Genomic DNA, 26370 nt, shown 5'->3' with positions numbered 1-26370 from the left:
GGGCAGCACACACGGTCGACAACGTCGGACATGGCATTACATCACCTCCGTTAGACAGCATACACGGTCGACAACGTCGAGCGTGGCTGACATAACCGCCCTTGGACCGCACACACGGTCAAACAACGTCGGGCGTGACATGCAATCAACACCCTTGGAATGCGCGCATGATTGAATGTCATCGGGTGTGGCATCACATCATAGACCTTGGACAGCACACACGGTAAGACGACGTCGAGCGTGGCATGACATCACCGTCCTTGGACGGCACGCATGGTCGGACAACGTCGGGTGTGGCATGACATCACCACCTTGGGCAGCACACACGATCTGCAACGTCGGGCGTGGCATGACATCACCGCCCTTAGACAGCACACACGGTTGGCAACATCAGGCGTGGTTTGACATCAATGCCCTTGGACAGCACACATGGTCGGACGACGTTGGGCGTGGCATGATATCACCTCCCTTGGACAGCACACACGGTCGAACAACATCAGGCGTGGCATGCCATCATTGCTTTTGCGCGGCACACACAGTCAAACAACGTCGGGCGTGGCATGACATCACCGCCTTTGGACAGCACACACGGTCAAACGACGTCGGGCGTGGCATGTTATCATCACCTCTGCGCGGCACACACGATATAACGACGTTGGGCGTGGCATGCCATCATTGCCTTTGAGCGGCACACACGGTCGAACGACGTCGGTGTGGCATGACATCACCGCCTTTGGACAGCACACACGATCGAACGACGTCAGGCATGGCATGCCATGATCGCCTTTGGGTTGCACAAATCGTCAAACGATGTCGGGCGTGGCATGATATCACCTCCCTTGGACTGCACGCACGCTCGAAACGACTACGGGCGTGGCATGACATCACCGCCCTTGGACAGCACACACATTCAGCTACGTCGGGCGTTGCATGACATCACCGCCCTTGGAGAGCACACATGGTCGGACGACGTCGGGCGTGGCATGCCATCATCGCCTTAGGGCAGCACAGACGGTCGGACGACATCGCGTGTGGCATGCCATCACCGAACTTGAACAGCACACACGGTCGGATGACATCGGGTGTGGCATGCCATCACCGCCCTTGGACAACAAATATGATCGGACAACGTCGAGCGTGGCATGACATCACCGCCCTTGGACTGCACGCATAGTCGGACGATGTCGGGCGTGGCATCACATCGTCGCCCTTGGACTGCATGCACGGTCAGACGACAACGGGCGTGGCATGACATCACCGCCCTTTGACAACACACACGGTAGGCAACGTCGGGTGTGGCATGATATCACCACCTTAGGACAGCACACACGGTAGAATGACGTCAAGCGTGGAATGCGATCATAGCCCTTGGACGGCAAACACAGTTTAACGACGTCAGTCGTGACATGCCATCATTGCCTTTGGATAACACACACGGTAGAACGACGTCGGACGTGGCATGCCATCATCGCCTTTGTACAGCACAAATGGTCGAACGACATCGGGCGTTGCATGAACTCACCGCCGTTGGACAGCACACTCGGTCGGCAATGTTAGGCGTGACATGATATCACTGGCCTTGGACACCACATACGGTTGGACGACGTCGAACGTGGCATGACATCACCGCCCTAGTACTGCATGCACGATCGGACGACGTCGGGCGTGGCTTGATATCACCGCCCTTGGACATAACACACAGTCGAAAGACGTCAGGCGTGGCATGACATCACATTCCTTAGACTACACACACGGTCCGACAACGTCGGATGTGGCATGACATCACTGACCTTGGACAGCACACACGGTCGGCAAAGTCGGGCGTGGCATCACATCACTGCCCGTGGACAGCACGCACAGTCGGCAACGTCTGGCGTGGTATGACATCAGCGCCCTTGGACAGCACATACGGTCAGACAACGTCGGGCGTGACATGCCATCATCACCCTTGGACTGCACGCACGATCGGACGACGTCGAGCGTGGGATTACATCACAGCCCTTGGACAGCACACACGGTCAGCAACGTCGGGCGTGGCATGACATCACCACCTTTGGACAGCACACATGGTGGAACGAGGTCGGGGGTGGCATGCCATCATCGCACTTAGATAGCACACACGGTCGAACAACGTCAAGAGTGGCATGACTACACCGCCCTTGGACCGCACACACGGTTGAACGACGTCAGGGGTGACATGCCATCACCGCCTTTGGAAAGCACAAATGGTTGAATGACGTTACGCGTGGCATGACATCACCGCACTTAGACAGCACACACGGTCGAATGACGTCGGGCGTGGCATGACATTAATATCCTTGAACTACATGCACGATCGGACATCGTCGGTTGTGGCATACAATCACCGCCATTAGACAACACACACGGTCGGACGACGTCGGGTGTGGCATGACATCACCGCCATTGGACAACACACACGGTCGGCAACCTCGCGCATGACATGACATCACCGCCTTTGGGTAGCACAAAAGGTCGAATGACGTCGGCCGTGGCATGACATCACCTCCCTTGGACTGCACGCATGGTCAGACGACATCGGGCGTGGCATGACATCACCGCCCTTGGATAGCACACACGATCGAATGATGTTAGGCGTGGAATGACATCACCGCCCTTGGACTACACGCACCGTCGGACGACGTCTGGCGTGGCATGAAATCACCGCCCTTGGACAGCACATACGGTCAGATGACGTCGGGTGTGACATGCCATCACCGCCCTTGGACTGCAAGCACGATCGGACAACATCAAGCGTGGCATGACATTGCAACCCTTGTACCTCACACATGATCGGCAGCGTCGGGCGCTGCATGACATCACTGCCTTTGGACAGCACACATAGTGGAACGACGTCGGGTGTGGCATGCCTTCATCGCCTATGGGCAGCACACACGGTCGAACGACATCGGGCGTGGCATGATATCACCGCCTTTGAACTTAACACACGGTCGAACGACGTCAGGCGTGACATGCCATCAACGCCTTTGGAAAGCACAAAAAGACGAATGACATCGGGCGTGGCATGACATCACCGCCCTTAGACAGTACACACGGTCGAACGACGTCGGCCGTTGCATGACATTAATGTCCTTGGACTTCATGCACGGTCGGACAACGTTAGGCGTGGCATGACATAACCACCCTAGGATAGCACACACAGTCAAACGACGTCGGTGTGGCATGCATCACCTACCTTGGACTACATGCACGGTCGGACGACGTCGGGCGTGGCATGATGTCACCAACCTTCGATAGCACACACAGTTGACAATGTCGGGCGTGGCATTACATAACCGCCCTTGGACAACACACACGGTCTGACGACATCGGCCGTGACATGCCATCACCGCCCTTGGACTACACATAAGATCGGACGACGTCGGGCGTGGCATGACATTACAGCCCTTAGAAAGCACACACGGTGGAACGACATTCGACGTGACATGCTATCACCACCTTTGGACAACACACACGGTCGAATGACGTCCAGCGTGGCATGCCATCGTCGCGTTTGGGCAGCACACACGATTGAACGACGTTAGACGTTGCATGCCATCATCGCCTTTGGGTAGCACAAATGGTCGAACGACGTCGAGCGTGGCATGAAATCACTTCCTTTAGACAGCACGCATAGTCTGACGACATCGGGCATGGCATGACCTCACCGCCCTTGGACAGCACATGGTCGGCAACGTCAGGCGTGACACGACATCACTAGCCTTGGCCAACACACACAGTCCGACGACGTCGGGTGTGGCATGACATCACCGCCCAAGAACTGCACGGACAATCGGACGATGTCGGGCGTGGCATGACATCACCGGTCTTGGACAACACACACGGTTGAATGACGTCGGGCGTGGCATGACATAACCTTCCTTGGACTACAAGCACGGTCCGATGACGTCGGGCGTGGCATGACATCACCGACCTTTGACAAGACACACAGTTGGCAACGTCGGACGTGGAATTACATCACCGCCCTTGGACAGCACACACAGTCAAAAACGTCGGGCGTGGCATGACATCACTGCCCTTGAACAACACACACGGTCAGACAACGTCAGGCATGACATGCCATCACCGCCCTTGACCGCACGTGCGATCAGACGACATTGGGCGTGGCATGACTTCATAGCCCTTAGACAGCACACACGGTCGGCAACGTCGGGCGTGGCATGACATCACCGCCTTTGGACAGCACACGTGGTGGAACGACATCGGGCGTGGCATGATATCACTGCCTTTTGACTGCACACACGGTCGAACGATGTCAGGCGTGGCATGACAGTAATATCCTTGGACTACACGCACGGTCAGACAACGTCGGGCGTGGCATGACATCACCGCACTTGGACAACACGTACAGTCAAACGACGTCGGGCATGGCATGCCATCATCGCCTTTGGGCAGCACAACAGGTCGAATGACATCGGTCATGGCATGACATCACTGCCCTTGGACTGCACACTTGGTCAGACGACATCGGGCGCGGCATGACATCACCACCCTTTCACAGCACACACGGTCGAAAGACGTCGAGCGTGGCATGACATCATCGCATTTGCACTACACGGACGGTCGGACGACGTCGGTCGTGACATGACATCACCGACCTTTGAGAACACACACGGTCGGCAACATCATACGTGATATGACATCACCACCCTTGGACACCACACACGGTCCGCATCGTCAGGCATGGCTTGACATCACCGCCCTTCGACAACACACACGGTCGGATGACGTTGGGCATGGCATGACATCACCGACCTTTGGACAACTCACATGGTCGAATGACGTCGGGCGTGGCATGCCATTAACGCCTTTGGGCAGCACGCACGGACGAATGACGTTGGGCGTGGCATGACATCACCGCCTTTAGACAGCACACAAGGTCAAACGACGTCGGGCGTGACATGCCATCACCGCCTTTGGACAGTACACACGGTCGAATGACATCGAGCGTGGAATGACATCACTGCCCTTGGACTGCATGCACGGTCGAACGACGTCGGGCGTGGCATTACTTCACCGACTTTCGACAACACACACGGTCGAAGGACGTTGGACTTGGTATTCCATCATCACCTTTGGGAAGCACACACAGTTTAAATACGTCGGGCGTGGCATGATATCACCGCCTTTGAACAACACACACAATCGAACAACGTCGGGCGTGACATGCCATCACCACCTTTAGACACAACACACGGTCGCACGATGTCGGGCGTGGATTCCATCACCGCTTTTGGACAGCACACACGATCGAACGACGTCGGGTATGGCAAGCCATCATCGCCTTTGGACAACACAAATGGTCGAACGATGTAAGGCGTGGAATGACATCACTGCCCTAGGACTGCACGCACGGTCGAACTACGTAGGGCGTGGCAGGCCACCATCGCCTTTAGGCAGCACACACGGTCGAACAACGTCAGGCGTTGCATGCCATCATCGCCTTTGGGTAGCACAAATGGTCGAACGACATCGGGCGTGGCATCCAATTATCTCCTTTGGGCAACACACACGGTCAAACGACGTCGAGCATGGCATGTTATCATCGCCTTTGGGTAGCACAAACGGTAGAACGACGCCAGGCATGACATGACTTCACTGCCCTTGGACTGCACGCACGGTCGGACAACATCGGGCGTGGCATGACCTCACTGCCCTTGGATAGCACACACGGTCGAACGACGTCGGGCTTGGCATGACATCACGCCCTTGGACTGCACGCACGGTAAGGCGTGGCATGATATCACCGCCCTTGGACTGCACGCACGGTCAGACGATGTCGGACGTTGCATGACATCACCTCCCTTGGAAATCACACACAGCCAAACGATGTCGGGCGTGGCATGTCATCACCGCCCTTGGACAGCATACACGGTCAAACTATGTCGGGCGTGACATGACATCCCCGCCATTGGACAGCACACACGGTTGAACGACGTCGGGCGTGGCATGCCATCATCGCTTTTGGGCAGCCAACACGGTCGAACGACGTCGGGCGTGGCATGCCATCATAGCCCTTGGACGGCAAACATGGTCGAACGACGTCAGGCATGACGTGCCATCATTGCCTTTGGATAGCACAAACGGTTGAACGACGTCTAGTGTGGCATGCCATCAATGCCTTTGGGCAGCACACACGGTCGAACGATGTCGGGCGTGGCATGACATCACAACCCTTTGTCAACATGCACGGTCGCACGACGTCGGGTGTGGCATGACATCACCGCCCTTGGACAGAACACACGGTAAGCAACTTCGGGCGTGGCATGACATGACCTCCCTAGGACAGCACACACTGTTGGCAACGTCGTGCCTGGCATGCCATTACCGCCCTTGAATGACACACATGGTCAGACGACGTCGGGCGTGGCATGCCATCATCGCCTTTGGGCAACACAAACGGTCGAACGACGTCAGGTGTGGCATGACATCACCGCCCTTTAAATGCACGCTCAGAAGGACGATGTCGGGCAAGGCATGAAATTACCGCCCTTGGACAGCACACACAGTATGACGACGTCGGGCGTGGCATGACATCACTGCCCTAGGGAAGCACACACGGCCAGACTACGTCGGGCGTGGCATGACATCACCACCCTTAGGCACCACACATGGTCTAACGATGTCGGGCATAGAATGCGATCATAGCCCTTGGACGGAAAACATGGTCGAAAAACAACAGGCGCGACATGCCATCACCGGCTTTGGACAACACATACGGTCGAACGTCATCGGGTGTGGCATGCCATCATCGCCTTTGGGAAGAACACATGGTCGAATGACGTCGGGCGTGGCATGACATCACCTCCTTTGGACAGCACATACGGTCGAACGACGTAGAGCGAGACATGCCATCATCCTGTTTGGGCAGCACACACGATCAAACGAAGTCGGATGTGACATGCCATCAACGCCCTTGGATAGCACACACGATCGAACAGCCACAGGCGTGGCATGACATCATGGCCCTCAGACTGCACGAACGGTCGGACGATGTCGGGCGTGGCATGACCTCACCGCCCTTGACAGCACACCAGTCGGCAACGTCAGGCATGGCATGACATCACCTCCCTTGGACAACACACACGGTCGGCAACGTCTGGCGTGGCATGCCATCACCGCCATTGGACATTATACACGGTCGAACGACGTCAGGCGTGGCATGACATCACGTCATTAGACTACACGCACGGTCAGGCGTGGCATGACATCATCGCCCTTGGACCGCAATCATAGTTAGATGGTGTCGAGTGTGGCATGACATCACCTCCCTTGGACAACACACACGGTTGGAGGACGTCGGGCAAGGCATGACATCACCGCCCTTGGACTGCACGCACGGTCGGACGACGTCGGGCGTGACATGACATCACTGCCTTTGGACAGCACACACGGTTGAACGATGTCGGGCGTGGCATGCCATCATCGCCTTTGGGCAGCACACACAGTCAAACGACGTAAGGAGTGGAATGCCATCATAACCCTTGGACTGCATGCACGGTCGAACGATGTCAGGCGTTGCATGACATCACCGCCTTTGGGAAGCACACGGTCAAACGACGTCAGGAGTGGCATGCCATCATAGCCCTTGGACTGCACGCACGGTCGAACAACGTCAGGCGTGGCATGACATCACCGCCCTTAGATAGCATACATGGTCAAACGACGTTTAGCGTGGCAAGATATTACCTCCCTTGGACTACACGCACGGTCGAACGATGTCGGGCGTGGCATGACATCACTGCCCTTAGATAGCACACACAGTCGAACGACGTCGAGCGTGGCATGACATTACCGCCCTTGGACAACACGCACGGTCGGTCGACGTCAGGTGTGGCATGACATTACCGCCCTTAGACAGCACACACGATCGAATGACGTCGGGCGTGGCATGACATTACCGCCTTTGGACAACACGCATGGTCGGACGACGTCGGGCGTGGCATGCCATCACCGCCCTTGGAAAACACACACGGTCGAACGATGTTGGGCGTGGCATGACATCACCGCCTTCGGACAGCATGCACGGTCGAGCGACGTCTAGCGTGGCATGACATCACCACCTTTGGACTAAACGCATGGTCGAATGACGTTGATATGGCATGACATCACCATCCTTGGGAAGTACACACGGGCGGTAACATCGTCGTGGCATGACATCACCGCCTTTAGACAGCACACACGGTTGAACAATGTTGGGCGTGGCATGACATCACCCCCCTTAAACAGCACACACGGTTGAACGACGTCGGGCGTGGCATGACATTACCGCCCTTAGACTACACGCACGGTCAAACGACATCGGGTTTGGAATGCCATCACCTCCCTTGGACAACACACAAGATCGGACAACGTCGGGCGTGGCATGACATCAATGCCCTTGGACTGCACACACGGTCGAACGACGTCTGGCGTGGCATGACATCACCGCCCTTGGGCAGCATACATGGTCGGCAATGTCGCTGCTGCATGACATCACCGCCTTTAGACAGCACACACGGTTGATCGACATCGGGTGTGGAATGCTATCATCACCTACGGGCAGCACACACGGTCGAACAACGTCGGGCGTGGCATGCCATTATAGCCCTTGGACGGCAAACACAGTGGAACTTCGTCAGGCGTGATATGCCATCACTGCCTTTGGACAGCACACACGGTCGAACGACGTTGGACGTGGTATGCCATCATCGCCTTTGGGTAGCACACACGGTCAAACTTCGTCGGGATTGGCGAAACATCATCGCCTTTGGGCAGCACACACGGTCGAATGACGTTGGGCGTGGAATGCCATCATAACGTTTGGGTAGCTTACATGGTCGAACGATGTCGGGCGTGGCATGCTATCATCGCCTTTGGGAAGAACAAACGGGAGAACGACGTCTGGCGTGACATGATATCACTGCCCTTGGACTGCACGGACGGTCGAACGACGTCTGGCGTGGCATGACATCACCGCCCTAGGGCAGCATACATGGTCGGCAATGTCGCTGCTGCACGACATCACCGCCTTTAGACAGCACACACGGTTGATCGACATCGGGCGTGGAATGCTATCATCGCCTACGGGCAGCACACACGGTCGAACGACGTCGGGCGTGGCATGCCATTATAGCCCTTGGACGGCAAACACAGTGGAACTTCGTCAGGCGTGACATTCCATCACTGCCTTTGGACAGCACACACGGTCGAACGACGTTGGACGTGGTATGCCATCATCGCCTTTGGGTAGCACACACGGTCAAACTTCGTCGGGATTGGCGAAACATCATCGCCTTTGGGCAGCACACACGGTCGAATGACGTTGGGCGTGGAATGCCATCATAACGTTTGGGCAGCTTACACGGTCGAACGATGTCGGGCGTGGCATGCTATCATCGCCTTTGGGAAGCACAAACGGGAGAACGACGTCTGGCGTGGCATGATATCACTGCCCTTGGACTGCACGCACGGTCGAACGACGTCTGGCGTGGCATGACATCACCGCCCTTGGGCAGCATACATGGTCGGCAATGTCGCTGCTGCATGACATCACCGCCTTTAGATAGCACACACGGTTGATCGACATCGGGCGTGGAATGCTATCATCGCCTACGGGCAGCACACACGGTCGAACGACGTCGGGCGTGGCATGCCATTATAGCCCTTGGACGACAAACACAGTGGAACTTCGTCAGGCGTGACATGCCATCACTGCCTTTGGACAGCACATACGGTCAAACGACGTTGGACGTGGTATGCCATCATCGCCTTTGGGTAGCACACACGGTCGAACGAGGTCGGGCGTGGCATGACATCACCACCGTTGGACAGCTCACACGGTCGAACGATGTCGGGCGTGGCATGCCATCATCGCCTTTGGGCAGCACAAGCGGTCGAACGCCGTCAGGCATGGCATGCCATCATCGCCTTTGGGCGGCACAAACGGTAGAACGACATTGGACGTGGCATGACATCACCGCCCTTGGACATCACCCATGGTCGGTAATGTCAGTCGTGGCATGACATCATCGCCTTAGACAGCACACACGGTCGGTAACGTCAGACGTGGCATGACATCACCGCCCTTAGGGCAGCACACACGGTCAAACATCGTCGGGATTGGCGAAACACCATCGCCTTTGGGCAGCACACACGGTCGAATGACGTTGGGCGTGGAATGCCATATAACGTTTGGGCAGCTTACACGGTCGAACGATGTCGGGCGTGGTATGCTATCATCGCCTTTGGGAAGCACAAACGGGAGAACGACGTCTGGCGTGGCATGATATCACTGCCCTTGGACTGCACGCACGGTCGGACGAGGTTGGGCCTGGCGTGGCATGACATCACCGCCCTTGGACTACACACGGTCGAATGACGTCGAACGTGGCATGCCATCATCGCCTTTGGGCAGCACACACGATCGAAAGACGTCGGGCGTGGCATGACATCACCGCCTTTGGGCAGCAGGCACGGTCGAACGACGTCTAGCGTGGCATGACATCACCGCCCTTGGGCAGCACACACGATCGGCAACGTCGCCATGGCATGACATCACCGCCTTTGGACAGCACACACGGTTGAACGACGTCGGGCGTGGAATACCATCATCGCCTCTGCGCGGCACAAATGGTTAAACGACGTGGGGCATGGCACGCCATCATAGACCTTGGACGGCAAAGACGGTTGAACGACGTCAGGCGTGACATGCCATCACCGCCTTTGAACAGCACACACGGTTGAACGACGTTGGACGTGGCATGATATCACCGCCCTTGGACTTTACACACGGTCGGACGACGTCGGGCATGGCATGACTCCACCGCCCTTGGACAGCACACACGGTCGGATGACGTCGGGCGTGGCAAGCCATCATCGCCTTTGGGCAGCACAAACGGTCAAACAACGTCGGGCGTGGCATGCCATCAACGCCCTTGAACAGCACACACGGTTGGATGACGTCGGGCGTGACATGCCATCACTGCCCTTGGACAGCACATACGGTCGGACATCGTCCAAGGCATGACATCACCGCTCATGGACAGCACGCACGGTCGGACGACGTCGGGCTTGGCATGACATCACCGCCGTTGGACAGCACATACGGTCGGCAACGTCGGGCGTGGCATGACGTCACCGCCCTTGGATAGCATACACGGTCGGCAACGTCGGGCATGGCATGACATTACCAGCCTTGGACAACACACACGGTAGGACGACGTCGGGCGTGGTATGACATCACCGCGCTTAGGCAGCATACACGGTAATACTACGTTCGGCATGGCATTACATCACCTCCCTTAGACAGCACAAACGGTCGGCAACATCGAGCGTGGCATGACATAACCGCCCTTGGACCGCACACACGGTCAAACAACGTTGGGCGTGGCATATAATCATAGCCCTTGGACGGGAAACATGATCGAACGACGTTAGGCGTGACATGCCATCACCGCCTTTGGACAGCACAAACGGTTAAACGACGTCTTGAGTGGCGTGCCATTATCGCTTTTGGGCAGCACACACGGTCGAACGATGTTGGGTGTGGCATACCATTATAACGTTTGGGAAGCTTACACAGTCGAACGACGTTGGGCGTGGAATGCTATCATCGCCTTTGAGAAGCACAAACAGACGAACGACGTCTAGCGTGGCCTGACATCACCGCCCTTGGACTGCACGCACGGTCGGACGAGGTTGGGCCTTGCGTGGCATGACATCATTGCCCTTGGACTACACACGGTCGGATGACGTCGAACGTGGCATGCCATCCTCGACTTTGGACAGCAGGTACGGTCGAACGACGTCGGGCGTGGCATGACATCACCGCCTTTGTACAGCAGGCACGGTCGAACGACGTCAAGCGTGCCATGACATCACCGCCCTTAGGCAGCACACATGGTCAGCAACATCGCCATGGCATGACATCAATGCCTTTGGACAGCACACACAGTTGAATGACGTCGGGCGTGGAATGCCATCAACGCCTCTGCACGGCACAAACGGTTGAACGACGTCGGGCGTGACATGCCATCATAGCCCTTGGACGACAAATACGGTTGAACCACGTCAAGCGTGACATGCCATCACCGCCTTTGAATAGCACACACGGTTGAACGACGTCGAACATGGCATGACATCACCGCCCTTGGGCTGCATGCACGGTCGGACGACGTCGAGCGTGGCATGACATCACCGCCTTTGGGCAGCACACACAATCAAATGACGTTAGGAGTGGCATGCCATCATAGACCTTGGACTGCACGCACGATCGGACGATGTCAGGCGTGGCATGACATCACCGCCTTTGGGAAGCACACACGGTCAAACGACGTCAGGAGTGGCATGCCATCATAGCCTTTGGACTGCACGCACGGTCGAACAACGTCAGGCCTGGCATGACATCACCGCCCTTAGATAGCATACATGGTCGAACGACGTTTAGCGTGGCAAGATATTACCTCCCTTGGACTACACGCACGGTCAAACGACGTCGGGCGTGGCATTACATCACCGCCCTTAGACAACACACACAGTCGAACGACGTCGGGCGTGGCATGACATTACCGCCCTTGGACAACACGCACGGTCGGTCGACGTCGGGCATGGCATGACATCACCGCCCTTGGACAGCATACACGGTCGGCAACGTCGGGCATGGCATGACATTACCAGCCTTGGACAGCACACACGGTCGGACGACGTCGAGCATGGCATGACATCACCGCGCTTAGGCAGCATACACGGTAATACTACGTTCGGCATGGCATTACATCACCTCTCTTAAACAGCACAAATGATCGGCAACATCGAGCGAGGCATGACATAACCGCACTTGGACCGCACACACGGTCAAATAACGTTGGGCATGGCATGCCATCATAGCCCTTGGACGGGAAACACGATCGAACGACGTTACGCGTGACATGCCATCACCACCTTTGGACAGCACAAACGGTTGAACGACGTCTGGCGTGGCGTGCCATTATCGCTTTTGGGCAGCACACACGGTCAAACGATGTTGGGTGTGGCATGCCAATATAACGTTTGGGAAGCTTACACGGTCGAACGACGTTGGGCGTGGCATGCTATCATTGCCTTTGAGAAGCACAAACAGACGAACGACGTCTAGCGTCGCATGACATCACCACCCTTGGACTGCACGCACGGTCAGACGAGGTTGGGCCTGGCGTGGCATGACATCACTGCCCTTGGACTACACACGGTCGGATGACGTCGAACATGGCATGCCATCATCGACTTTGGGCAGCACACACGGCCGAACGACGTCGGGAGTGGCATGACATCACCACCACAGCAGGCACGGTCGAACGACGTCAGGCGTGGCATGACATAACCGCCCTTAGGCAGCACACATGGTCGGCAACATCGCCATGGAATGACATCAATGGCTTTGGACAGCACACACAGTTGAACGACGTCGGGCGTGAAATGCCATCATCGCCTCTGCACAGCACAAACGGTTGAACGACGTCGGGCGTGGCATGTCATCATAGCCCTTGGATGGAAAATACGGTTGAACCACGTCAAACGTGACATGCCATCACCGCCTTTGAACAGCACACACGGTTGAACGACGTCGAACATTGCATGACATCACCGCCCTTGCACTATACGCACGGTCAGACGAAGTCGAGCGTGGCATGACATCACCGCTCTGGGACAGCGCACACGGTCGGATGACGTCCCGCGTGGCATGCCATTACATCACCTCCCTTAGACAGCACACACGGTCGGCAACGTCGAGCGTGGCATGACATAACCGCCCTTAGACCGTACACACGGTGAAACAACGTCGGGCGTGACATGCTATCATCGCCCTTGGACTGCGCGCACGATTGAAGATCGGCGGCCGTGGCATCACATCACAGACCTTTGACAGCATCCACGGTCAGACAATGTCGGGCGTGGCATGAAATCATCGCCCTTGGACGGCACGCACGATTGGACGACTTCGGGTGTGGCATGACATCACCGCCCTTGGATTGCACACACGATCAGCAACGTCGAGCGTGGAATGACATCACCGCCCTTAGACAGCACACACGGTCGGCGACGTCGGACGTGGCATGACATCACCGCCCTTGGACAACACACGGTCGGCAACGTCAGGCGTGGCATGACATCACCGCCCTTGGACAGCACACACGGTAGGCAACGTCGGGCGTGGCATGACATCAGCGCCTTTTGACAGCACACACGGACAAACGACGTCGGGCGTAGCATGCCATCATCGCTTTTGGGCAGCACACATGGTCGAACGATGTAAGGCATGGCATACCATCATCGCCTTTGGGCAACACAAACGGTCGAAAGACGTCAGGCGTGACATGACATCACCGCGCTTCGGCAGCATACACGGTAAGACTACGTCGGGCTTGCATGCCATCATCGCGTATGGGCAGCACACACGGTCAAACGACGTCAGGCGTGGCATGACATCACCGCCCTGAGACAGCACACACTGTCGGACGACGTCGGGCATGTCATTACATCACTGCCCTTGGAATGCACGCACGGTCGAACGACGTCTGGCGTGGCATGACATTACTGCCCTTGGGCAGCACACACGGTCGACAACGTCGGACATGGCATTACATCACCTCCGTTAGACAGCATACACGGTCGACAACGTCGAGCGTGGCTGACATAACCGCCCTTGGACCGCACACACGGTCAAACAACGTCGGGCGTGACATGCAATCAACACCCTTGGAATGCGCGCATGATTGAATGTCATCGGGTGTGGCATCACATCATAGACCTTGGACAGCACACACGGTAAGACGACGTCGAGCGTGGCATGACATCACCGTCCTTGGACGGCACGCATGGTCGGACAACGTCGGGTGTGGCATGACATCACCACCTTGGGCAGCACACACGATCTGCAACGTCGGGCGTGGCATGACATCACCGCCCTTAGACAGCACACACGGTCGGCAACATCAGGCGTGGTTTGACATCAATGCCCTTGGACAGCACACATGGTCGGACGACGTTGGGCGTGGCATGATATCACCTCCCTTGGACAGCACACACGGTCGAACAACATCAGGCGTGGCATGCCATCATTGCTTTTGCACGGCACACACAGTCGAACAACGTCGGGCGTGGCATGACATCACCGCCTTTGGACAGCACACACGGTCAAACGACGTCGGGCGTGGCATGTTATCATCACCTCTGCGCGGCACACACGATATAACGACGTTGGGCGTGGCATGCCATCATTGCCTTTGAGCGGCACACACGGTCGAACGACGTCGGTGTGGCATGACATCACCGCCTTTGGACAGCACACACGATCGAACGACGTCAGGCATGGCATGCCATGATCGCCTTTGGGTTGCACAAATCGTCAAACGATGTCGGGCGTGGCATGACATCACCTCCCTTGGACTGCACGCACGCTCGAAACGACTACGGGCGTGGCATGACATCACCGCCCTTGGACAGCACACACATTCAGCTACGTCGGGCGTTGCATGACATCACCGCCCTTGGAGAGCACACATGGTCGGACGACGTCGGGCGTGGCATGCCATCATCGCCTTAGGGCAGCACAGACGGTCGGACGACATCGCGTGTGGCATGCCATCACCGAACTTGAACAGCACACACGGTCGGATGACATCGGGTGTGGCATGCCATCACCGCCCTTGGACAACAAATATGATCGGACAACGTCGAGCGTGGCATGACATCACCGCTCTTGGACTGCACGCATAGTCGGACGATGTCGGGCGTGGCATCACATCGTCGCCCTTGGACTGCATGCACGGTCAGACGACAACGGGCGTGGCATGACATCACCGCCCTTTGACAACACACACGGTAGGCAACGTCGGGTGTGGCATGATATCACCACCTTAGGACAGCACACACGGTAGAATGACGTCAAGCGTGGAATGCGATCATAGCCCTTGGACGGCAAACACAGTTTAACGACGTCAGTCGTGACATGCCATCATTGCCTTTGGATAACACACACGGTAGAACGACGTCGGACGTGGCATGCCATCATCGCCTTTGTACAGCACAAATGGTCGAACGACATCGGGCGTTGCATGAACTCACCGCCGTTGGACAGCACACTCGGTCGGCAATGTTAGGCGTGACATGATATCACTGGCCTTGGACACCACATACGGTTGGACGACGTCGAACGTGGCATGACATCACCGCCCTAGTACTGCATGCACGATCGGACGACGTCGGGCGTGGCTTGATATCACCGCCCTTGGACATAACACACAGTCGAAAGACGTCAGGCGTGGCATGACATCACATTCCTTAGACTACACACACGGTCCGACAACGTCGGATGTGGCATGACATCACTGACCTTGGACAGCACACACGGTCGGCAAAGTCGGGCGTGGCATCACATCACTGCCCGTGGACAGCACGCACAGTCGGCAACGTCTGGCGTGGTATGACATCAGCGCCCTTGGACAGCACATACGGTCGGACAACGTCGGGCGTGACATGCCATCATCACCCTTGGACTGCACGCACGATCGGACGACGTCGAGCGTGGGATTACATCACAGCCCTTGGACAGCACACACGGTCAGCAACGTCGGGCGTGGCATGACATCACCACCTTTGGACAGCACACATGGTGGAACGAGGTCGGGGGTGGCATGCCATCATCGCACTTAGATAGCACACACGGTCGAACAACGTCAAGAGTGGCATGACTACACCGCCCTTGGACCGCACACACGGTTGAACGACGTCAGGGGTGACATGCCATCACCGCCTTTGGAAAGCACAAATGGTTGAATGACGTTACGCGTGGCATGACATCACCGCACTTAGACAGCACACACGGTCGAATGACGTCGGGCGTGGCATGACATTAATATCCTTGAACTACATGCACGATCGGACATCGTCGGTTGTGGCATACAATCACCGCCATTAGACAACACACACGGTCGGACGACGTCGGGTGTGGCATGACATCACCGCCATTGGACAACACACACGGTCGGCAACCTCGCGCATGACATGACATCACCGCCTTTGGGTAGCACAAAAGGTCGAATGACGTCGGCCGTGGCATGACATCACCTCCCTTGGACTGCACGCATGGTCGGACGACATCGGGCGTGGCATGACATCACCGCCCTTGGATAGCACACACGATCGAATGATGTTAGGCGTGGAATGACATCACCGCCCTTGGACTACACGCACCGTCGGACGACGTCTGGCGTGGCATGAAATCACCGCCCTTGGACAGCACATACGGTCAGATGACGTCGGGTGTGACATGCCATCACCGCCCTTGGACTGCAAGCACGATCGGACAACATCAAGCGTGGCATGACATTGCAACCCTTGTACCTCACACATGATCGGCAGCGTCGGGCGCTGCATGACATCACTGCCTTTGGACAGCACACATAGTGGAACGACGTCGGGTGTGGCATGCCTTCATCGCCTATGGGCAGCACACACGGTCGAACGACATCGGGCGTGGCATGATATCACCGCCTTTGAACTTAACACACGGTCGAACGACGTCAGGCGTGACATGCCATCAACGCCTTTGGAAAGCACAAAAAGACGAATGACATCGGGCGTGGCATGACATCACCGCCCTTAGACAGTACACACGGTCGAACGACGTCGGCCGTTGCATGACATTAATGTCCTTGGACTTCATGCACGGTCGGACAACGTTAGGCGTGGCATGACATAACCACCCTAGGATAGCACACACAGTCAAACGACGTCGGTGTGGCATGCATCACCTACCTTGGACTACATGCACGGTCGGACGACGTCGGGCGTGGCATGATGTCACCAACCTTCGATAGCACACACAGTTGACAATGTCGGGCGTGGCATTACATAACCGCCCTTGGACAACACACACGGTCTGACGACATCGGCCGTGACATGCCATCACCGCCCTTGGACTACACATAAGATCGGACGACGTCGGGCGTGGCATGACATTACAGCCCTTAGAAAGCACACACGGTGGAACGACATTCGACGTGACATGCTATCACCGCCTTTGGACAACACACACGGTCGAATGACGTCCAGCGTGGCATGCCATCGTCGCGTTTGGGCAGCACACACGATTGAACGACGTTAGACGTTGCATGCCATCATCGCCTTTGGGTAGCACAAATGGTCGAACGACGTCGAGCGTGGCATGAAATCACTTCCTTTAGACAGCACGCATAGTCTGACGACATCGGGCATGGCATGACCTCACCGCCCTTGGACAGCACATGGTCGGCAACGTCAGGCGTGACACGACATCACTAGCCTTGGCCAACACACACAGTCCGACGACGTCGGGTGTGGCATGACATCACCGCCCAAGAACTGCACGGACAATCGGACGATGTCGGGCGTGGCATGACATCACCGGTCTTGGACAACACACACGGTTGAATGACGTCGGGCGTGGCATGACATAACCTTCCTTGGACTACAAGCACGGTCCGATGACGTCGGGCGTGGCATGACATCACCGACCTTTGACAAGACACACAGTTGGCAACGTCGGACGTGGAATTACATCACCGCCCTTGGACAGCACACACAGTCAAAAACGTCGGGCGTGGCATGACATCACTGCCCTTGAACAACACACACGGTCAGACAACGTCAGGCATGACATGCCATCACCGCCCTTGACCGCACGTGCGATCAGACGACATTGGGCGTGGCATGACTTCATAGCCCTTAGACAGCACACACGGTCGGCAACGTCGGGCGTGGCATGACATCACCGCCTTTGGACAGCACACGTGGTGGAACGACATCGGGCGTGGCATGATATCACTGCCTTTTGACTGCACACACGGTCGAACGATGTCAGGCGTGGCATGACAGTAATATCCTTGGACTACACGCACGGTCAGACAACGTCAGGCGTGGCATGACATCACCGCACTTGGACAACACGTACAGTCAAACGACGTCGGGCATGGCATGCCATCATCGCCTTTGGGCAGCACAACAGGTCGAATGACATCGGTCATGGCATGACATCACTGCCCTTGGACTGCACACTTGGTCAGACGACATCGGGCGCGGCATGACATCACCACCCTTTCACAGCACACACGGTCGAAAGACGTCGAGCGTGGCATGACATCATCGCATTTGCACTACACGGACGGTCGGACGACGTCGGTCGTGACATGACATCACCGACCTTTGAGAACACACACGGTCGGCAACATCATACGTGATATGACATCACCACCCTTGGACACAACACACGGTCCGCATCGTCAGGCATGGCTTGACATCACCGCCCTTCGACAACACACACGGTCGGATGACGTTGGGCATGGCATGACATCACCGACCTTTGGACAACTCACATGGTCGAATGACGTCGGGCGTGGCATGCCATTAACGCCTTTGGGCAGCACGCACGGACGAATGACGTTGGGCGTGGCATGACATCACCGCCTTTAGACAGCACACAAGGTCAAACGACGTCGGGCGTGACATGCCATCACCGCCTTTGGACAGTACACACGGTCGAATGACATCGAGCGTGGAATGACATCACTGCCCTTGGACTGCATGCACGGTCGAACGACGTCGGGCGTGGCATTACTTCACCGACTTTCGACAACACACACGGTCGAAGGACGTTGGACTTGGTATTCCATCATCACCTTTGGGAAGCACACACAGTTTAAATACGTCGGGCGTGGCATGATATCACCGCCTTTAAACAACACACACAATCGAACAACGTCGGGCGTGACATGCCATCACCACCTTTAGACACAACACACGGTCGCACGATGTCGGGCGTGGATTCCATCACCGCTTTTGGACAGCACACACGATCGAATGACGTCGGGTATGGCAAGCCATCATCGCCTTTGGACAACACAAATGGTCGAACGATGTAAGGCGTGGAATGACATCACTGCCCTAGGACTGCACGCACGGTCGAACTACGTAGGGCGTGGCAGGCCACCATCGCCTTTAGGCAGCACACACGGTCGAACAACGTCAGGCGTTGCATGCCATCATCGCCTTTGGGTAGCACAAATGGTCGAACGACATCGGGCGTGGCATCCAATTATCTCCTTTGGGCAACACACACGGTCAAACGACGTCGAGCATGGCATGTTATCATCGCCTTTGGGTAGCACAAACGGTAGAACGACGCCAGGCATGACATGACTTCACTGCCCTTGGACTGCACGCACGGTCGGACAACATCGGGCGTGGCATGACCTCACTGCCCTTGGATAGCACACACGGTCGAACGACGTCGGGCTTGGCATGACATCACGCCCTTGGACTGCACGCACGGTAAGGCGTGGCATGATATCACCGCCCTTGGACTGCACGCACGGTCAGACGATGTCGGACGTTGCATGACATCACCTCCCTTGGAAATCACACACAGCCAAACGATGTCGGGCGTGGCATGTCATCACCGCCCTTGGACAGCATACACGGTCAAACTATGTCGGGCGTGACATGACATCCCCGCCATTGGACAGCACACACGGTTGAACGACGTTGGGCGTGGCATGCCATCATCGCTTTTGGGCAGCCAACACGGTCGAACGACGTCGGGCGTGGCATGCCATCATAGCCCTTGGACGGCAAACATGGTCGAACGACGTCAGGCATGACGTGCCATCATTGCCTTTGGATAGAACACACGGTTGAACGACGTCTAGTGTGGCATGCCATCAATGCCTTTGGGCAGCACACACGGTCGAACGATGTCGGGCGTGGCATGACATCACAACCCTTTGTCAACATGCACGGTCGCACGACGTCGGGTGTGGCATGACATCACCGCCCTTGGACAGAACACACGGTAAGCAACTTCGGGCGTGGCATGACATGACCTCCCTAGGACAGCACACACTGTTGGCAACGTCGTGCCTGGCATGCCATTACCGCCCTTGAATGACACACATGGTCAGACGACGTCGGGCGTGGCATGCCATCATCGCCTTTGGGCAACACAAACGGTCGAACGACGTCAGGTGTGGCATGACATCACCGCCCTTTAAATGCACGCTCAGAAGGACGATGTCGGGCAAGGCATGAAATTACCGCCCTTGGACAGCACACACAGTATGACGACGTCGGGCGTGGCATGACATCACTGCCCTAGGGAAGCACACACGGCCAGACTACGTCGGGCGTGGCATGACATCACCACCCTTAGGCACCACACATGGTCTAACGATGTCGGGCATAGAATGCGATCATAGCCCTTGGACGGAAAACATGGTCGAAAAACAACAGGCGCGACATGCCATCACCGGCTTTGGACAACACATACGGTCGAACGTCATCGGGTGTGGCATGCCATCATCGCCTTTGGGAAGAACACATGGTCGAATGACGTCGGGTGTGGCATGACATCACCTCCTTTGGACAGCACATACGGTCGAACGACGTAGAGCGAGACATGCCATCATCCTGTTTGGGCAGCACACACGATCAAACGAAGTCGGATGTGACATGCCATCAATGCCCTTGGATAGCACACACGATCGAACAGCCACAGGCGTGGCATGACATCATGGCCCTCAGACTGCACGAACGGTCGGACGATGTCGGGCGTGGCATGACCTCACCGCCCTTGACAGCACACCAGTCGGCAACGTCAGGCGTGGCATGACATCACCTCCCTTGGACAACACACACGGTCGGCAATGTCTGGCGTGGCATGCCATCACCGCCATTGGACATTATACACGGTCGAACGACGTCAGGCGTGGCATGACATCACGTCATTAGACTACACGCACGGTCAGGCGTGGCATGACATCATCGCCCTTGGACCGCAATCATAGTTAGATGGTGTCGAGTGTGGCATGACATCACCTCCCTTGGACAACACACACGGTTGGAGGACGTCGGGCAAGGCATGACATCACCGCCCTTGGACTGCACGCACGGTCGGACGACGTCGGGCGTGACATGACATCACTGCCTTTGGACAGCACACACGGTTGAACGATGTCGGGCGTGGCATGCCATCATCGCCTTTGGGCAGCACACACAGTCAAACGACGTAAGGAGTGGAATGCCATCATAACCCTTGGACTGCATGCACGGTCGAACGATGTCAGGCGTTGCATGACATCACCGCCTTTGGGAAGCACACGGTCAAACGACGTCAGGAGTGGCATGCCATCATAGCCCTTGGACTGCACGCACGGTCGAACAACGTCAGGCGTGGCATGACATCACCGCCCTTAGATAGCATACATGGTCAAACGACGTTTAGCGTGGCAAGATATTACCTCCCTTGGACTACACGCACGGTCGAACGATGTCGGGCGTGGCATGACATCACTGCCCTTAGATAGCACACACAGTCGAACGACGTCGAGCGTGGCATGACATTACCGCCCTTGGACAACACGCACGGTCGGTCGACGTCAGGTGTGGCATGACATTACCGCCCTTAGACAGCACACACGATCGAATGACGTCGGGCGTGGCATGACATTACCGCCCTTGGACAACACGCATGGTCGGACGACGTCGGGCGTGGCATGCCATCACCGCCCTTGGAAAACACACACGGTCGAACGATGTTGGGCGTGGCATGACATCACCGCCTTCGGACAGCATGCACGGTCGAGCGACGTCTAGCGTGGCATGACATCACCACCTTTGGACTAAACGCATGGTCGAATGACGTTGATATGGCATGACATCACCATCCTTGGGAAGTACACACGGGCGGTAACATCGTCGTGGCATGACATCACCGCCTTTAGACAGCACACACGGTTGAACAATGTTGGGCGTGGCATGACATCACCCCCCTTAAACAGCACACACGGTTGAACGACGTCGGGCGTGGCATGACATTACCGCCCTTAGACTACACGCACGGTCAAACGACATCGGGTTTGGAATGCCATCACCTCCCTTGGACAACACACAAGATCGGACAACGTCGGGCGTGGCATGACATCAATGCCCTTGGACTGCACACACGGTCGAACGACGTCTGGCGTGGCATGACATCACCGCCCTTGGGCAGCATACATGGTCGGCAATGTCGCTGCTGCATGACATCACCGCCTTTAGACAGCACACACGGTTGATCGACATCGGGCGTGGAATGCTATTATCACCTACGGGCAGCACACACGGTCGAACAACGTCGGGCGTGGCATGTCGTTATAGCCCTTGGACGGCAAACACAGTGGAACTTCGTCAGGCGTGATATGCCATCACTGCCTTTGGACAGCACACACGGTCGAACGAAGTTGGACGTGGTATGCCATCATCGCCTTTGGGTAGCACACACGGTCAAACTTCGTCGGGATTGGCGAAACATCATCGCCTTTGGGCAGCACACACGGTCGAATGACGTTGGGCGTGGAATGCCATCATAACGTTTGGGTAGCTTACATGGTCGAACGATGTCGGGCGTGGCATGCTATCATCGCCTTTGGGAAGAACAAACGGGAGAACGACGTCTGGCGTGACATGATATCACTGCCCTTGGACTGCACGGACGGTCGAACGACGTCTGGCGTGGCATGACATCACCTCCCTAGGGCAGCATACATGGTCGGCAATGTCGCTGCTGCACGACATCACCGCCTTTAGACAGCACACACGGTTGATCGACATCGGGCGTGGAATGCTATCATTGCCTACGGGCAGCACACACGGTCGAACGACGTCGGGCGTGGCATGCCATTATAGCCCTTGGACGGCAAACACAGTGGAACTTCGTCAGGCGTGACATTCCATCACTGCCTTTGGACAGCACACACGGTCGAACGACGTTGGACGTGGTATGCCATCATCACCTTTGGGTAGCACACACGGTCAAACTTCGTCGGGATTGGCGAAACATCATCGCCTTTGGGCAGCACACACGGTCGAATGACGTTGGGCGTGGAATGCCATCATAACGTTAGGGCAGCTTACACGGTCGAACGATGTCGGGCGTGGCATGCTATCATCGCCTTTGGGAAGCACAAACGGGAGAACGACGTCTGGCGTGGCATGATATCACTGCCCTTGGACTGCACGCACGGTCGAACGACGTCTGGCGTGGCATGACATCACCGCCCTTGGGCAGCATACATGGTCGGCAATGTCGCTGCTGCATGACATCACCGCCTTTAGATAGCACACACGGTTGATCGACATCGGGCGTGGAATGCTATCATCGCCTACGGGCAGCACACACGGTCGAACGACGTCGGGCGTGGCATGCCATTATAGCCCTTGGACGACAAACACAGTGGAACTTCGTCAGGCGTGACATGCCATCACTGCCTTTGGACAGCACATACGGTCAAACGACGTTGGACGTGGTATGCCATCATCGCCTTTGGGTAGCACACACGGTCGAACGATGTCGGGCGTGGCATGACATCACCACCGTTGGACAGCTCACACGGTCGAACGATGTCGGGTGTGGCATGCCATCATCGCCTTTGGGCAGCACAAGCGGTCGAACGCCGTCAGGCATGGCATGCCATCATCGCCTTTGGGCGGCACAAACGGTAGAACGACATTGGACGTGGCATGACATCACCGCCCTTGGACATCACCCACGGTCGGTAATGTCAGTCGTGGCATGACATCATCGCCTTAGACAGCACACACGGTCGGTAACGTCAGACGTGGCATGACATCACCGCCCTTAGGGCAGCACACACGGTCAAACATCGTCGGGATTGGCGAAACACCATCGCCTTTGGGCAGCACACACGGTCGAATGACGTTGGGCGTGGAATGCCATATAACGTTTGGGCAGCTTACACGGTCGAACGATGTCGGGCGTGGTATGCTATCATCGCCTTTGGGAAGCACAAACGGGAGAACGACGTCTGGCGTGGCATGATATCACTGCCCTTGGACTGCACGCACGGTCGGACGAGGTTGGGCCTGGCGTGGCATGACATCACCGCCCTTGGACTACACACGGTCGAATGACGTCGAACGTGGCATGCCATCATCGCCTTTGGGCAGCACACACGATCGAAAGACGTCGGGCGTGGCATGACATCACCGCCTTTGGGCAGCAGGCACGGTCGAACGACGTCTAGCGTGGCATGACATCACCGCCCTTGGGCAGCACACACGATCGGCAACGTCGCCATGGCATGACATCACTGCCTTTGGACAGCACACACGGTTGAACGACGTCGGGCGTGGAATACCATCATCGCCTCTGCGCGGCACAAATGGTTAAACGACGTGGGGCATGGCACGCCATCATAGACCTTGGACGGCAAAGACGGTTGAACGACGTCAGGCGTGACATGCCATCACCGCCTTTGAACAGCACACACGGTTGAACGACGTTGGACGTGGCATGATATCACCGCCCTTGGACTTTACACACGGTCGGACGACGTCGGGCATGGCATGACTCCACCGCCCTTGGACAGCACACACGGTCGGATGACGTCGGGCGTGGCAAGCCATCATCGCCTTTGGGCAGCACAAACGGTCAAACAACGTCGGGCGTGGCATGCCATCAACGCCCTTGAACAGCACACACGGTTGGATGACGTCGGGCGTGACATGCCATCACTGCCCTTGGACAGCACATACGGTCGGACATCGTCCAAGGCATGACATCACCGCTCATGGACTGCACGCATGGTCGGACGACGTCGGGCTTGGCATGACATCACCGCCGTTGGACAGCACACACGGTCGGCAACGTCGGGCGTGGCATGACGTCACCGCCCTTGGATAGCATACACGGTCGGCAACGTCGGGCATGGCATGACATTACCAGCCTTGGACAACACACACGGTAGGACGACGTCGGGCGTGGTATGACATCACCGCGCTTAGGCAGCATACACGGTAATACTACGTTCGGCATGGCATTACATCACCTCCCTTAGACAGCACAAACGGTCGGCAACATCGAGCGTGGCATGACATAACCGCCCTTGGACCGCACACACGGTCAAACAACGTTGGGCGTGGCATATCATCATAGCCCTTGGACGGGAAACATGATCGAACGACGTTAGGCGTGACATTCCATCACCGCCTTTGGACAGCACAAACGGTTAAACGACGTCTTGAGTGGCGTGCCATTATCGCTTTTGGGCAGCACACACGGTCGAACGATGTTGGGTGTGGCATACCATTATAACGTTTGGGAAGCTTACACAGTCGAACGACGTTGGGCGTGGAATGCTATCATCGCCTTTGAGAAGCACAAACAGACGAACGACGTCTAGCGTGGCATGACATCACCGCCCTTGGACTGCACGCACGGTCGGACAAGGTTGGGCCTTGCGTGGCATGACATCATTGCCCTTGGACTACACACGGTCGGAT

The sequence above is a fragment of the Solanum lycopersicum genome, chromosome 6 (assembly GCF_036512215.1).
Source record: "Solanum lycopersicum chromosome 6, SLM_r2.1".
NCBI lineage: Eukaryota > Viridiplantae > Streptophyta > Magnoliopsida > Solanales > Solanaceae > Solanum > Solanum lycopersicum.
The sequence above is the reverse complement of the archived record's forward strand: the minus strand, read 5'-3'. Positions refer to the sequence as shown.